At 44.0% G+C, this 16,332-nt stretch overlaps 1 protein-coding gene across 1 annotated transcript in view; it reads left to right on the top strand.

Moving 5' to 3' along the window:
* Positions 1-16,332, top strand: part of LOC130115230 (sodium- and chloride-dependent GABA transporter 2-like) — a 67,619-nt gene that overhangs the window by 23,371 nt on the left and 27,916 nt on the right. The window lies entirely within an intron of this gene.

Here is a 16,332-nt window from a genome sequence, read left to right as displayed (position 1 = left end):
AACCCTTTAACAGGGAGAAAAAATAGAAAGAAACCTCAGGGACAGCAACAGAGGAGGGATCTCTCTCCCAAGATGGACAACGTGTAGTGAATGTATGTTGTGTTTAAACAATTTACAGAATATAACAGCTGAAAGAGGACAACAGAATTATAATGGAATTATAAAATATATGAAGAACTAGAAGAACCCCGCTACAATGTAGCGGTTTGGTTATCTACCCGTCTAAATCTCCCTCCTCTTCATCCTGCCAGCTAACCACCTTCCCCCTGCCCCTAACCCCCCCACTCCAACTCCCTCCCCCCAAATGCTTAGAATCATCTGAAATGCCGAGAAAAGTGGTTTACCCCCCCAACTCCAACTCCCTCCCCCCAAATGCTTAGAATCATCAGAAATGCCGAGAAAAGTGGTTTACACCCCCCACTCCAACTCCCTCCCCCCAAATGCTCAGAATCATCTGAAATGCCGAGAAAAGTGGTTTTTAGCCATTTTTAGAAAATGCATATTTTGCATAATTATGCATAATTATTATAATTATTTTAAATTTCTGCTATTTTTCCGGTCCTCTCTGGAACAATACCTACCACCTCCAAAAAAAATTAGGATCATAAGTGCATTTTTGCAAAAATGCATATTTTGCATAATGCCAAAACATTTCTAAGTCCCAGAAATTTTTTTTTATATAGGTGAAAAATTCAAAGATGCTCAGAATCATCTGAAATGCCGAGAAAAGTGTTTTTTAGCCATTTTTAGAAAAATGCATATTTTGCATATTTATGCATAATTATGCATAATTTTAATTTTCTGGGATTTTCCCGTACTCTCTGGAACAATACCTACCACCTCCAAAAAGAATTAGGATCATAAGTGCTTTAGTTTCGGTCCCGCTATCTACACTAACTAACACACACACACACACACACACACACACACACACACACTAACACCACACACACACACACACACATTCTGAAAATATATGAGTAGATATGATGAGGAGGATACCAAGGAGTGTCCAGACACCACCAGAACAGCCCATGGCCTGAGCCATGTGACCAGCATCACCATATATATATAAGTCACAAATCTTAGTGAGAGGATAGGATAACAAAATTATATGGATTTATAAGCTATAGAAAAAGAAAATTTGATGAGGGGGATGCCAAGGAGTATCCAGGTGGCTACCACCATCAGCATGGAAACCTGGGAGGAAGACAGACTGCACGTGCACACAAGGAAGACTCACATCATACCATTCATACACAGAAAAAGAGAAAAGAGAAGACATCATCCAGAGAGAGAGAAAAGACACCAGAGAGAGAGAAAAGACATGTGAGAGAACAGTTTGCAATAGTCAGTAATCTATACGCTATAATCTCGATGGCAGAACAGTACTTGGTAAATTCATTGAGAGAGAAACCGACCCGCTATGCAGTACAGGTTGTGAAGTACTCAACTTAAAGGCAACAAATTGTGTGCTAAAGCAAAAAGATGAGTTTTAAATTTGGATTTAAGGACACAACAAACTCCAATTGTCTGATGGCAGCAAGCAGGTTATTCCACAAGAATGGAGCCCAATAGGAAAAGGCCCTGCCATCAGCTGACTTCTTTTTTTAACTTTGGGTACACACTGGACATGAGCCCTGTATTTTGAGAGTGAAGAGTTCAAGATGGAGTGTATGGTTTAAGGAGATCAGACAAGTAAGCTGGGGCAAGCCCATTTAGGATTTCATAAGTCAGCAGAGGCATATTGAAGTCTGATCTAACATGGATAGCAAGCCAATGAAGAGAGGCAAGAATTGGTGTAAAATGGTCAAATTTCCTAGATTTAGTTAGGATTCTAGCTGCAGCATTCTGAACCTTCTGAAGACTTTTAGTACTAGCATGTGGCAGACCTGAAAATGGAACATTACAGTAATCAAGTATGGATGAAACAAATGCATCTATTAAAGTTTCTGCATCAGCCATGGACAGGAAAGACCGACTTTTAGCTTTGCTCATAAGTGAAAAAAGGCAGCCATGGTGATTTATTTAATGTGCTTATCAAAGGAAAGGCTGGGATCAAACATAAAACCAAGATTTTTTGGTTGCTACACTTTGTGAAATCAGAGTTGTCGATTGTTATCATTACGTGATCAAATTGGTGTCTGTCTAGCAGGGCCAAGGACTAGCATCTTATTTTTATCTGAATTTAAAAGCAGAAAGTTTAGTGACATCCAATTTTTCACAGCAGCCAATAAGGCCTCTAAATTAGTCATTTGAGTATGATCATCAGCCCTTACGTATATGTACATACAGCTGAGTATCATCTACATAGCAATGGAAATTAATTCCATAACTGCTTATAATTTTGCCAAGAGGTGAAATATAAAGAGAGAAAAGTAGAGGGCCAAGAACCAAGCCCTGAGGTACACCATATTTAACGTCAGATAATTTTGATGTAATATTACTATAGCAGACACAACGTGTGTTCTTCCGTGTAGCATTCCAGCCGGACTTTATTCAGACGATGCACTCCAATAACAACTGATGGGTCCATGGTGCGGTATCAGACCATTTATTGCAGCATTTTACTAGTCACACCGTAGACACACCATAGAACCACCGTAAGAGCTGAAAGCATATACATAAAACAAGCATTCAATTATATGTGCAACCACGTTTCCCCCATAGCTAGCCACCAGTACGGGGTGCATAGCACTAGCTAGCATTAGCTTATCATTAGCGATCTCCAAATCACAAAGAACACATTGTAAATAAAAACATAACGAAATTCGAATCAAACAGTCAATCGGCACTCATACCTGTTCGCCTTCCAGCTAGGTGCTAAATAAATGATGATGATCAATGAATTATAAGTTGTGAATTCGTTCTGTGCATAGCGAACATGACCATCGTGTCCAACTTTCAGTTTTGTTCTGCCGTTTTCTCGCAGCAGTGCACAGCATCATTGGAGACCAGAGTTTTTCAAATAAAGGTCACATAACAAAAGCAAGATATGAATTTGGAAAGACAGAATCTGCAGGAGTTGAAGAACTAATTTTGTTTATGATCTCATCAACCTTATTGCAGTTGTGAGTCCATATTCTGAATGGATTTCCTCCAGTAATTCTGCAATGCAATTGTAGGTATGTGAACTGGGAAAATGTCATTCAAATTTGCTGTTTTATTATTAAATTATTCATCGATTCTTCTCCCAACTGTCCCCTTGGACATAACTTTAGCACCTTGGCAAAGTCCCTGTACCAAGTCTATACTTTTTTTAAGCTCAACAGTGGCCAATGGGTACATGCCTTAAGTGACAAAGGATGTGATGAGTCAATTTTATTTAGTGTCACTGGATCACGTTCAAAGAGAGTAGTGTGCTTGTATGAGGACCTGTTTTTTTTTTTTTTTGCTTTTCCCACTGGCAAATTCGTTTTGTGGTCTTCAAATTCCTTTATTTTTTTCAGGGTGCCTTTCATTTCAAGTGGGCTAAAAATTTGATGTTGCTGCAAGAGCGCGACATGTATGAGGCCATTCTCTTTGTTAAGATTAGCGCTTCTGGTGTGGGAAGATGGTTCCGCAAATTCGTGTTTGCAGGGCCTAACCCGGTGCCGGTGTCAGAAGATGGCAGCGCGAATTCAACTTTTGCGGCAGCCTCACCCAGTACTCTTCATGCAGTGTCTTCGTCCATGTCTGCGTCTAAGTTTTGTCTTCGTTTGATGCCTGGGAGAGCTGGCGCTGGATCGGCTGGGAGAACGGGGCAGGTTAAGCTAACTGCAGCCAGGCCATGCAAACCAGCAGTTCCAATAACATCGAGGGTGGTCTGGCGATGGTCTCACCTGGCATTGACTGTGGTGTTTTGATTAGGGCTAAACGATTAATCGAATTCTAATTGAAATCGCGATTTGAACTAACGCGATTAGCCAATCGCAAAAACTGCAATTAATTATGTCGCTCATGACTCTGATACAGCCGTAAATCAGTTGTATATGGTTTAAAAATTAATGTGGGCCTGTCGACCGCCTGAATCAGTCTGTGTTGTCCTTCTTGTGTGACAGTCATACTCACCAATAAGTGCTCCTCACATAGTGACACACTCACCTCTCATAAGTGGCCCTACTTACAGCGATCGAGTACGCCCACCAACAAAAAAACATGTGTGTGAGGGTTTAGGAAACTCGTGGGGTAGGAATCACAGATATAGAGAAAAGAGATTAGAACTGGCTGCCAGTGCCACGGAAGGCGAAGCACCTGAAGAGTTTGTGCCAAAGAAGGGTGGCACTTCGATTATTTGGGAGTATTTTGGATTTTCCAAAAATGATGTGCAGCAAACGACAGTGCTCTGCAAAACCTGCCATCGAACAGTGGCTACCACCCGAGGTAACACAACAAACTTGTACCAGCACCTGAAAGGCCATCATAAACACTTATACGATGAGTGTTCGAAAAAGAAGACTGAGGAAAGCGGTGCTGCTGCCACCACAACAGATAAAAGTAGGCAAACTACAGTTTCGGAGTCTTTTGTAGCTGCTACCCCGTATGACAAGAGTTCGCGGAGACACCGCGAGATAACAAGCTCCATCACTCATTACCTCACCAAAGACATGGTGGCAATAAATACGGTGTCCAAATAGGGCTTTCAAAATCTCATAAAAATGATGGACAAATGATACGTGCTTCCATCCAGGACATATTTTAGCCAAGTAGCAATCCCTCAGCTTTATGACGAATGCAGTGGAAAAGTTGAGGGTGAACTGAAACAAGTTGAACTTTACGCCACGACTACTGATTTGTGGCCAGGTATGACGACCGAGCCTTATTTGAGCCTTACCATGCACTTTATCGATGAGGACTTTAACTTAAAGCTTGGTGGTAATTTCAGTGTTTACAGGATTTACAGGGAATTTCAGTGTTTACAGAATGTTAACTGAAAGGAATGTTTACAAAATGTTTACAAAATGTCATATTTTCTTAAATTACTTTATACATGTTCTTATATTCTGGAATTGTTTACTTTCATTATTGTTTTTAGTTATTTAAATTAACAGTCAAAGTTTTGTGATAATTGTTCTATGTGTCTTCATATGTGTATGTTCTATACCGTTTTTCGTTTTAATGAATACATTTTGAATCTATTCATATATTTTCACTCTCCTCCTTGGAATATTATAAAGAGCAATTAATATTTCAATGTTCAAGTGGTGAGGCTCCGTCACGTTTTAAATTTATAATACGGTGAATAATGAACTGAAGTTTGATTTTCAAAATTTATATTGCAAATCAAATCGCAATCACAATATCTATCAGAAAAAAATGCAATTAGATATGTTTTCCCAAGTTGTTCAGCCCTAGTTTTGATGTCATTGTGAGGAGTGCAGGGAGGTGTGTCGAGGGTGTATGGCTGTGAGAGCTGGCACTGGATCTGTTGGGAGCGCTTGATCTGCTTCGTCTGGTGGGCCCGGGGACCACGGCCCCTGCCTGGAGCTGCACCTGAGGAGGAAATGCCGAGGGCAGTCTGACAGGATGCGGAAGCAGGGTGGGCTCACCTAACTACTAGCCCATGCAGACCGGCGGTTCCGACATTCATCCTGGCTGCCGTTCGTTCCCTTGGAAAGTGATTTTTTGTTTAGTTTTGACGTATGCGTTAGTTTGGATATGTGGGTTCTTGTAGTTTTTGGGTATGTTTTTGTCTTTGTGTTGTACTGCTGTGGACTGGGGGAAACGGCATTTTGTTTCATTTCATGAATGCAAGGGCATGAAGTGAAATGACAAAGTATTCCTGATTCCTAATTGCAGCGATATTGTTAATCACTCTGATCCCATGGATTGTTTGTGTATCTCGGTCCCCCTAGGCTGTTTGCTAAAAATGTTTTAGTGATGAGTCATAAATGGATTAAGCCATAGGGAAAAACGTTTTCAAAAAAAATTAGTTAGCAATGATCCAGTATTGTGGATATTAATGACCCATGGGGCAAATTTGTAGAACAAGGACAACTGGATATACACTCACTGGCCACTTTATTAGGTACACCTTGCTAGTACCAGGTTGGACCCCCTTTTGCCTTCAGAACTGCCTTAATCCTTCGTGGCATAGATTCAACAAGGTACTGGAAACATTCCTCAAGAGAGTTTGGTCCATATTGACATGATAGCATCACGCAGTTGCTGCAGATTTTTCGGCTGCACATCCATGATGCGAATCTCCCGGTCCACCACATCCCAAAGGTGCTCTATTGGATTGAGATCTGGTGACTGTGGAGGCCATTTGAGTACAGTGAACTCATTGTCATTTTCAAGAAACCAGTCTGAGATGATTCGAGCTTTATGACATGGCGCGTTATGCTGCTGGAAGCAGCCATCAGAAGATGGGAACACTGTGGTCATAAAGGGATGGACATGGTCAGCAACAATACTCAGGTAGGCTGTGGCGTTGACACGATGCTCAATTGGTACTAAGGGGCCCAAAGTGTGCCAAGAAAATATCCCCCACACCATTACACCACCACCACCAGCCTGAACCGTTGATACAAGGCAGGATGGATCCATGCTTTCATGTTGTTGACGCCAAATTCTGACCCTACCATCCGAATGTCGCAGCAGAAATCGAGACTCATCAGACCAGGCAACGTTTTTCCAATCTTCTATTGTCCAATTTTGGTGAGCCTGTGCGAATTGTAGCCTCAGTTTCCTGTTCTTAGCTGACAGGAGTAGCACCCGGTGTGGTCTTCTGCTGCTGTAGCCCATCTGCCTCAAGGTTCGACGTGTTGTGGGTCCAGAGATGCTCTTCTGCATACCTCGGTTGTAATGAGTGGTTATTTGAGTTACTGTTGCCTTTCTATCAGCTTGAACCAGTCTGGCCATTCTCCTCTGACCTCTGGCATCAACAAGGCATTTTCGCCCACAGAACTGCCGCTGACTGGATATTTTCTCTTTTTGGGACCATTCTCTGTAAACCCTAGAGATGGTTGTGTGTGAAAATCCCAGTAGATCAGCAGTTTCTGAAATATTCAGACCAGCCCGTCTGGCACCAACAACCATGCCCCGTTCAAAGTCACTTAAATCACCTTTCTTCCCCATTCTGATGCTCGGTTTGAACTGCAGCAGATCGTCTTGACCATGTCTACATGCCTAAATGCATTGAGTTGCTGCCATGTGATTGGCTGATTAGAAATTTGCGTTAACGAGCAGTTGGACAGGTGTGCCTAATAAAGTGGCCGGTGAGTGTATGTACAAAGTTTGGTTCAAATTGGACTTCTGTTGTAGGAGTTACGGGCTCTCAAATGTTGACCTTTATTCATAGCCATATTGGAGCCATATTTGTTTTGAAGCATTTACACAGCAATATCAACCAACAGCAACAATCGCACCAATAGCAACCTCCGGGGCTGAAAAATGAAGCCAACGTGAAGTGCCAAAACTGCAGTTCCCCAACTAGCCACTTGAGCCTGGCTCCAAAAGTGAGTCAATCCCCAATAGACCCCCATGTTAAAATGCCCAGTTTTACAGCAGAAATAAACATGTTAAAAAGGAGTAGGAGTAGTTTGAGGAGTAGGAGTAGTATTGAGAGTATGCGTAGGAACAACAGCAGGAGTTGGTGGCGTAGAAGGAGGAGAAAGAGTGGTAGAAGGAGTAAGAGTAGTTGGAGGAGTAGTAGAAGGATAATGAGGAGTTGTAGAAGCTGGAGGAGTATGAGGAGTAGTAGAAGAGGTAGTTTGAAAGTAGAAGGAGTAGGATTAATAGTAGGAGGGGTTAAAAGAGTAGAGGGCGCATATAGGTACAAGCAAGGAGCAAAAAAGTTTGAAATGTTTACAGAAAAAAGTCAGTTCAAGTTTATGAAGCTGCTAGAGTGGAGTATAATGCTAAAGCCTTTGGAATTGAATCAACCAATCAGAAGAGTGAGATAAGCAGTTAATTTGCACATCAAAATTGCACTGGTTTAATGCAAGGAGCTACAGCAGACATGAGCAACTGGCAGGCCGCATTCAGCCCCCGTCCTCACTCAGTATGACCCATGTGTCAATTTCCAAATATCAATAAACTGTTGGTTTCACATGTGTTGGAAGCAAGCGGGCCAACTGACCACATTTGAACCAGATCCCAATTGTAATTATACTGTCCACTGACAGAGGACTCTCCCTCAGAACACAAGAGGCGTGTAGCCAAGCAACTGCTTGCACATAGCAGTCTCATCTTGGTCTGACCGGGCCTCTTCCACAATGGCACATGACAAGCCAAGACATGAAAAAAAAAAGAAGAAAAAATGAAGAAAAAAAAGAAAACTTGACCTAGAGAACCATGTCTTTCAGGCAAGATGGGAAACAGAATATCTTTTTCGGAATTCAAAGGCAAACTTATGTGTTTAGTGTGCCTGGAAACAAAATCAGCCATGAAGGAGTTCCACTTGAGTCACCACTACAATAGCACGCACAAAGACAAATATGGCATTTACACCAGAGGTGCCAGAGCCACTATCATCACTGACCTCAAAGGAAAAATACACCGACAGCAGAGCCCTTTTACCAAAGCCGCGTCTACACAGGAGTCCTCTCTCAAGGCATCTTATGCTGATTTCTTTGAGCTTGCTAAAGCAAAGAAGCCCTTGTCAGATGGCGAAGCAGTGAAGCTATGTGCAGTAGAGATGGCTAAAGCCCTTGGAGATGATAAAATGGCTGTGGGTGAGTTTCAATGGCTTTCAATAGCTTCATCAGTGTATGAATGTGTGTGAATGGGTGAATGTGAGGCATACACTGTAAAAAAAAATAATTTGAGTGGTCGGAAGACTGGAAAATTGCTATATAAAATGCAGTCCATTTACTATTTTACCATTTTGAGCTAAATGCATGTTTATTTGAAACATGTCATGGAATTGGAGGGCAGAGTAGAAATGAACTACGAACATGAATACTAGTTGTTGCATTTAGTGTGAAGGTTCACTTTTGTACCATTATTGAATGATGATTTTTTAGACCCCAAATTGCACTGAAATATTGCTATATCATTCAGGAATTTGGTCGTTTTGTTTGCGTTAAGCTCATCAAATAGAAATCTTCATATAATAAATGTTGATTACTGGTATATATTTTATTCTTTTCATTAAATTAGTAGCTATAATTGGTTAATTGAGTGATGGGGTTACAGTATCCACTGATGGAAGTGCATAATCACAATCTGGCCCTCTGGTAGTGAGGATAAAATTTTTGAGACCCTCTCTATCATCAATGTGGCCCATCCCTGAGCTAATGTATTGTATGGAGTGTCAGTGCGACAGTCAGCAAATTAGTTGGATGGTATTTTACTCCTGACACGTTGTGTTTTAGCAAATCTCACATGCCTGATGGGCCCATGACCTTCATTTCTGGTTTGGCCTGAGATTAAAATGTGGAAAAACGTCATACATTTGTTAAATGTAACAACATTTTTATACATTTGATAAATGCTGAGAAATTGTTCAGACATTTTGTAAATATTCAATTGTGCTATAAAATATTTAACATTTCAGTATCAACTGTAAGTAACTTGGATAGAGCTCTGCCTCGGGACTCTATAGTTCTGCTGGGGGACTTCACTGCTCACCTCGGCAATGATGGAGGAACCTGGAGGGGCGTGATTGGGAGGAATGGCCTTCCCGATCTGAACCTGAGTGGTGCCTTGTTATTGGACTTCTGTGTGAGTCATGGATTGGCCATTACAAACACCATGTTCAAACATAAGGTAGTTCTTAAGTGTACTTGGTACCAGAACACCTTAGGCCGCAGATCGATGGTAGACTTTGTGGTCATATCATCAGATCTGCGGCCGTATGTTTTGGACACTCGGGTGAAGAGAGGAGCAGAGCTGTCAACTGATCACCACCTGATGGTGAGTTGGATTAGATGGCGGGGAAGGCTGCCGGACAGACCTGGCAAACCCAAACGTGTAGTGAGGGTGAACTGGGAACATCTGGCAGAGGCCCCTGTCCATGAGGTCTTCAACTCCCACATCCGGAAGAAGTTCTTGTGTATCCCAAGGGAGGCTGGGGACATGGAGTCTGAGTGGGCCATGTTCAAAGCCTCTATTGCAGATGCAGCAAGCAGGAGCTGTGGTCATAAGATTATCAGTGTATGTCGAGGTGGCAACCTAAGATCCCGCTGGTGGACACCGGCGGTGAGGGAAGCTGTCAGGTTGAAGAAGGAGGCATTTCAGGCTTGGTTGGCCCAGGGGTCTCCTGTAGACGCAGACACGTACCGGTAGGCCAGAAGGGCTGCGGCTTCGACAGTCGCAGAAGCAAAAACTCGGGTGTCGGAGCAGTTTGGCGAGGCTATGAAGGATGACATTCAGTTAGCCTCAAGGAAGTTCTGGCAAACCATCTGACGACTCAGGAAGGGAAAGCAGGGCTTGACTCAGGCTGTGTTCAGCCGGGGAGGGGAAAACTGTTGACCCGGACTGGGGATGTTGTCGAGCGGTGGAAAGAACACTTTGAGGAGCTCCTGAGTCCTGCTAACATGTCCTCCATGGAGGAGGTAGAGTCTGAAGATTCAGGGGAAGCCCCACCCATATCCCTGGCAGAGGTCTCTGAGGTAGTTAAAAAGCTGATTGGTGGCAAGGCAACGGGTGTAGATGATATTCACCCTGAGATGCTGAAGGCCTCTGGACATTGTTAGGCTGTCTTGGTTGACATGCCTCTTCAGTGTTGCGTGGAGGTCGGGGACAGTACCTGTGGAGTGGCAGACTGGGGTGGTGGTTCCCATATTTAAAAAGGGGGACCAGAGGGTGTGCTCCAATTATCGGGCATCACATCGCTCAGCCTCCCTGGGAAAGTCTGCTCTTGTAACGCTGAGTATTTGGACCCGATTGCAGAGAAGAGGCAGAGGCAGTTGGTTAAGTACAAAAATCGCTTTACTGGACTTCAGCAAAACGCACACCAAAAAAACACTGCCAAACAGGGCAGGCAAAAATGCAACCAGAGTACAAAACAAAGGAAACACTCTCTCACACAGTGGAGGCAGACGAGGGTTCAGGAGACATGACCTTCCGCAGACCAACGTGAAGCTTTTCCAAGACTCGACCCGGAACGTCTGCAAAGCCACCAGTCAAATAGTCCCCAGCACAGGTACACCTAATCACAGGCCAACCAGTACGCAGGTGCCAATAATACTGGCTGATTGCAGGCCGATAGAGAACTGTCACCTGTTGGCTGCTGATCCTCTGACCAGTGATTGTGTCAGTACCCCCCCCCCCCAGGGATGGATTCCAGAAATCCCAAAACCAAAGGACCCAGCAGGACAGACAGAGGGGCCCACGGGGAGGACGAATGGGGCTAGGGATCTCAAGCGGGCAGCCCGAGGGCTGGGACCGATTGGGAGGGCGACCATGACGCAGGAGGCAGAGCATCTCCGGCGGACGGGCAGATGGACGATGCCGATAGCACTGCCGTGGCTGGAGGACTGCTAGGCAACCGGACTTCGGAGGTGGCTGGAGGGCCGCGGGGCAAACTGAACTCGCAGGCGGCTGGACGGCCGTGGGGCAAACTGAACTCGCAGGCGGCTGGACAGCCGCGGGGAAAACTGAACTCGCAGGTGGCAGGACAGCCGTGGGGAAAACTGAACTCGCAGGTGGCAGGACAGCCGCGGGGGAAACTGAACTCGCAGGTGACGTGGCAGCCACGGGGCAGACGGACCTTGGAGGCGGCCTGGCAGCCGCAGGCCAGACAGACCTTGGAGGCGGCGTGGCAGCCGTGGGGCAAGCTGGACTCGGAGGCGGCTTAGTTATGGATGGTAGACCCTTGGAGCTGTGAGTGCGGGGCGCGCTGCGCTCTCAACCTCCACCAGCTGGTCCATGCTAGCACACCTTATGTTGTGGCCTTTGGGTTAGGCTGATGTAGTAGTCTCGCTCTTCTCTCACTCTAGCTCAAGTCACGTTAGTGACTGTGGATGAGCCTTTCTTTTTGTCAGGTCACTGGTTTTTTTTGTTTTTTTTTTGTCGTGTAGCCATTTTTTGTGGGACTTTAGAGTGTCTGGCTACTTAATGTTTGATGCCACTGTTTTCAGGATAGTGTGGTTTATCCAAGTTAGGTCACGAGTTGTAGTTGGTTCACCTGTGGGTCAAACGCAGCTGCGTTATTTGGCATGGGTCGCCACAGGAATGACCATGTTGTGTGTGCTACTTTGTGTTTTGTCTGTCAGTAACTTGTGGTTGAGGGACACTTTGTAGGTGACCATGTGTTGGTGGGAAGGTGCTGGCCTTTTTTTTTTTTTTTTTGGTTAAATCCCTTGGTCTGGTGAGGGACAACAACTCATGCACTGGGTAACAGTGAGGGGAGGGTGCAACACAGGTAAACGTATAAGTATAATAAAATATAAACACCATGACAGGACAAGGGAACTGAACGGGTTGCCAAAACAACAAACTACTAATGAAAGTACCCCCCCCCCCCCGACAGTGCTCAACAGTACCAAACCTAAATACAGAGGGTTGCAACCGCTCCTAACCTAACAGGAGGTAAGCTACGTGATGGAGTGTTTGCCCATGGGCATCTTACCTTGAGCCCCTTGCCCAAAAGAACTAAACAAACTAAAGGCCAAACATACTAAAAATACTCAAGATTGAAACAATGCAAAATTTAACCGAAAACTGGCCAGACTTTACGAACACAAAGTAGCTGTTACTTTCCTCTTCCTCATGTTGACTCTGTAAATGAAAGTAGTAGATGCATTTGAACTAATACAATACGCTTGGCACAAATTGGTTTGTAGATGTACCTATTATGTTATCTCATGTGCCCGAAATTATCAGTTCAAGTTCATTTAAGCTAACATTAACGTCTAGGGGCTACTGTTAGCAAGCGCTAGCTAGCTAGCTAGCTAGTTCATGAGGGGGTCTGAACTGATAACCCCAAACACAAGTTATAAACTAGATAAGGCTATAATTCATCTGGAAATACGAAAGAAAATCTAACTCAGAAACCCCAAAGGTAAGAAAGGGTGGTGTACTGGGCTGGACAAGCAAGCTGGTTAGCTACGTTATTTACACTTGCTTACACGATCATTCATGCTCCGGTCTCCTGGTTGTCAGGAGCAACTGCAAGACAGCAACGAGGTCGGCAATCCCAGTGGCAAGGTTAAAATGGTATGGTCCAAGCATATGGGTGTATGAAATCATTGGAAAACAAGTATGAATGACTTTTTAAGTAGTTCGACTGTCTATGCTGTTATTTTACCTTTTTTGGTGAGGCAGTTAACATTATCATTTATGATATATTTTTTTTTGGGGGGGGCAAATTCACCTCTTCTAAATATTGAGGGGGACATGTCCCCCCTGACCCCCCCCCATAAGTTACGCCTGTAACACAATGGATTACATTGTGTCTTTGTAGATCTAGAGAAAGCATACGACAGGGTGCTGAGAGAGGAGATGTGGTATTGTATGAGGAAGTCGGGAGTTGCAGAGAAGTATTTAAGGGTGGTGCAGGATATGTATGAGGGAAGTGTGACAATGGTGAGGTGTGTGGTTGGAATGACAAATGGGTTCAAGGTGGAGGTGGGATTACATCAAGGATCGGCTCTGAGCCCTTTCTTGTTTGCAATGGTGATGGACAGGTTGACGGACAAGATCAGGCAGGAGTCTCCGTGGACGATAATGTTCATGGATGACATTATGTGTAGCAAGAGTAGGGTGCAGGTTGAGGAGAGCCTGGAGAGGTATGCACTGGAGAGAAGAGGAATGAAAGTCAGTAGGAGCAAGACGGAATACCTATGCCTGAATGAGAGGGAGGGCAGTGGAATGGTGAGGATGCAAGGAGTAGAGGGGACAAAGGCATATGAGTTTACATACTTGGGATCAACTGTCCAAAGTAACGGGGAATGCAGGAAAGAGGTGAAGAAGAGAGTGTAGGCAGGGTGGAGTGGGTGGAGAAGAGTGTCAGGAGTGATTTGAGACAGAAGGGTACCAGCAAGAGTTAAAGGAAAAGTTTACAAGATGGTTGTGAGACCAGCTATGTTATAGGGTTTGGAGACAGTGGCACTGACGAAAAGACAAAAGACAGAACTGGAGGTGGCAGAGTTGAAGACGCTAAGATTTTCACTGGGATTGACAAAGAGGGACAGGATTAGGAACGATTATATTAGAGGGACCGCTCAAGTTGGATGGTTTGGAGACAAAGCAAGAGAGGCAAGATTGAGATGGCTTGGACATGTGTGGAGGAGAGATGCTGGGTATATTGGGAGAAGGATGCTGAATATGGAGCTGCCAGGGAATAGGAAAAGTGAAAGGCCAAAGAGGAGGTTTATGAGTGTGGTGAGGGAAGACATGCAGGTGGCTGGTGTGACAGAGGAAAATGCAGAACACAGGAAGAAATGGAAATGGATGATCCGCTGTGGCGACCCCTAACGGGAGCAGCCGAAAGTAGTAGTAGTAGTAGGTTGGGACTTAAGCCTTTAATGGCTGTAGATTACAACCAGACAATTGGGTCGGTCGGGCTGGGATTGCACCATGGCTGGGGGAGCAGCCATCTTGTCGCCTGTCTCTTTCTGTCACTGGAAAGCCATGGCCCGTCTCGCAGGGCCCCATTCCATCTGCAGTGCATCCATGTCACGGTGGTCGGGGCATCCTTGTGGGATGGTATTGGATGCCGTGCTGCAAGGTGGGCTGGTGGAGGGCACTGAGTATGGCGTTGTGTGCTGGCGAGCCGACGAAGTGCTGGGTCCTTCTCGCGGATCTCCCCAGCTACTCCTGCCCATGCTCCTGCCTCACACGTCGATGTCCCCCTCTCAGCCCCCCCCCAGCCCATTTTTTTAGCATTTTTCAAAATGATGCAGTAGGAGGGATTTAATTTCAGACTAGGGGAGAAGTTACACTTTAAATAGTTGAAATTTTGCACCTGAAAACACATTTTTTTGTAGCATTTGGCACCCATAGTTTACAGGCTCTTTACTATGGAACTATATGAAACAATTGAGGTGTAATATATATTAGCAGCAAAACGATTATAACCAGAAATCATCAGCATTTGGCTGGTGGCTGGAGTGGATTTACCACCTTGGGAAAGTGTTTTGTATAGTCAGTTTTTAAATCAATTATAATTTAGTAACTATGCATGGGATGCATGCTACAAAAATAATTATTAAACAAAGTATGATGTGTGATGGTAATTTATCTGCCATATAATCATATATGATGTTTGCTTACTTTAAATCTTTGACCATGCTATACCATGTTTAACTTTGATTTACATTGTTTGGATAGATGCTTAAAGTTCATGTGTAACAGAACAAAGGTAGTCTTATAAAGTGTCTTCTCTATGTGAACAAATAAAGGCCTATTGTTAACTGTTGGCCGATAGCAGACAAATGTATGAGAAACTCATGGAGTGTAGCAAAGTCTTTACACAGTAATTGGAGAAATGGCCTTGGTGGGATGTGAGCTGGAAAACATGAGATAAGGAGAAGTACTGAAACGGCCCTATAAGAGAGACTGAATTGTATTGATTGGTGTGCACTTAAGTATATATTCTTTGTGCATCTGTTCATAAACATATTAAAAAGTGTGACAATACTGTAAGAGATTTTTGTCTCGCTCCTCATTCAATAATTGCCACAACAATTTGGGGCAGTGTCTGGGAAGCCTTACTCATATTATTTGACCCACTCTCTGCATGGATTAAATCAGGCCGGCCAGTCTGGTGAAGGGGTTGAAAAATCATCTACCTCCCCTGAGGACAGCTCTTTATCAACTCCCGGGGAGATAAGAAACTGGTCTGAGATTGTGGGGGAAAGAACTGTGTGATAGAGCCTTTTATTTATGAGGATACAGTACTGAAGACCACGGAAAGACGTCTGAAGATAATGACATTCACTTAGGGGTGACGACTCACTTGCAAAGGAAATAATGAATAATGTCAAATGAATGGTCAGGGCAGGAAATTCCCAGGTAAGAGATTAACTGCAGGATAGCAGAATGGGGAAGAAACAAAGCAAACTTTTAACTGACAAGTCTTTTCTGACAGGATTTATGAAAATTGTGTGTGGAAAAAAATGGTGACGATGCCTGTAAACAGCCTCCAATGTGTGAAAATAAATTCTAATTTCCTGAACTGGTAGAGTTAGTGTAAATCAACTGCAAAAAAATAAAAAATAAACTGCATGATAAGATGGAAAAAATATGAAAGTGAAAAAGGGAAAGGTAAAGTAGATTGGAAAGTCTTGATGATGTGGAAAGATGAGGCAGTGAAAAAAAGGCAAAATAATAGTGAGAAGAGATACAAGGGGGGTGGAGCAAATAATCACTGTCCTCAGCTTTCACGGGAAGACCTGGATCTCCTTCCGATCTCAACCATTCATGAGACCCACAGACCAGCAGTAACCCGCCGCAGACTGA

Source organism: Lampris incognitus, chromosome 7 (assembly GCF_029633865.1).
Source record: "Lampris incognitus isolate fLamInc1 chromosome 7, fLamInc1.hap2, whole genome shotgun sequence".
Classification (NCBI taxonomy): Eukaryota; Metazoa; Chordata; class Actinopteri; order Lampriformes; family Lampridae; genus Lampris; species Lampris incognitus.
This window is presented reverse-complemented; position numbering and strand designations above follow the sequence as displayed.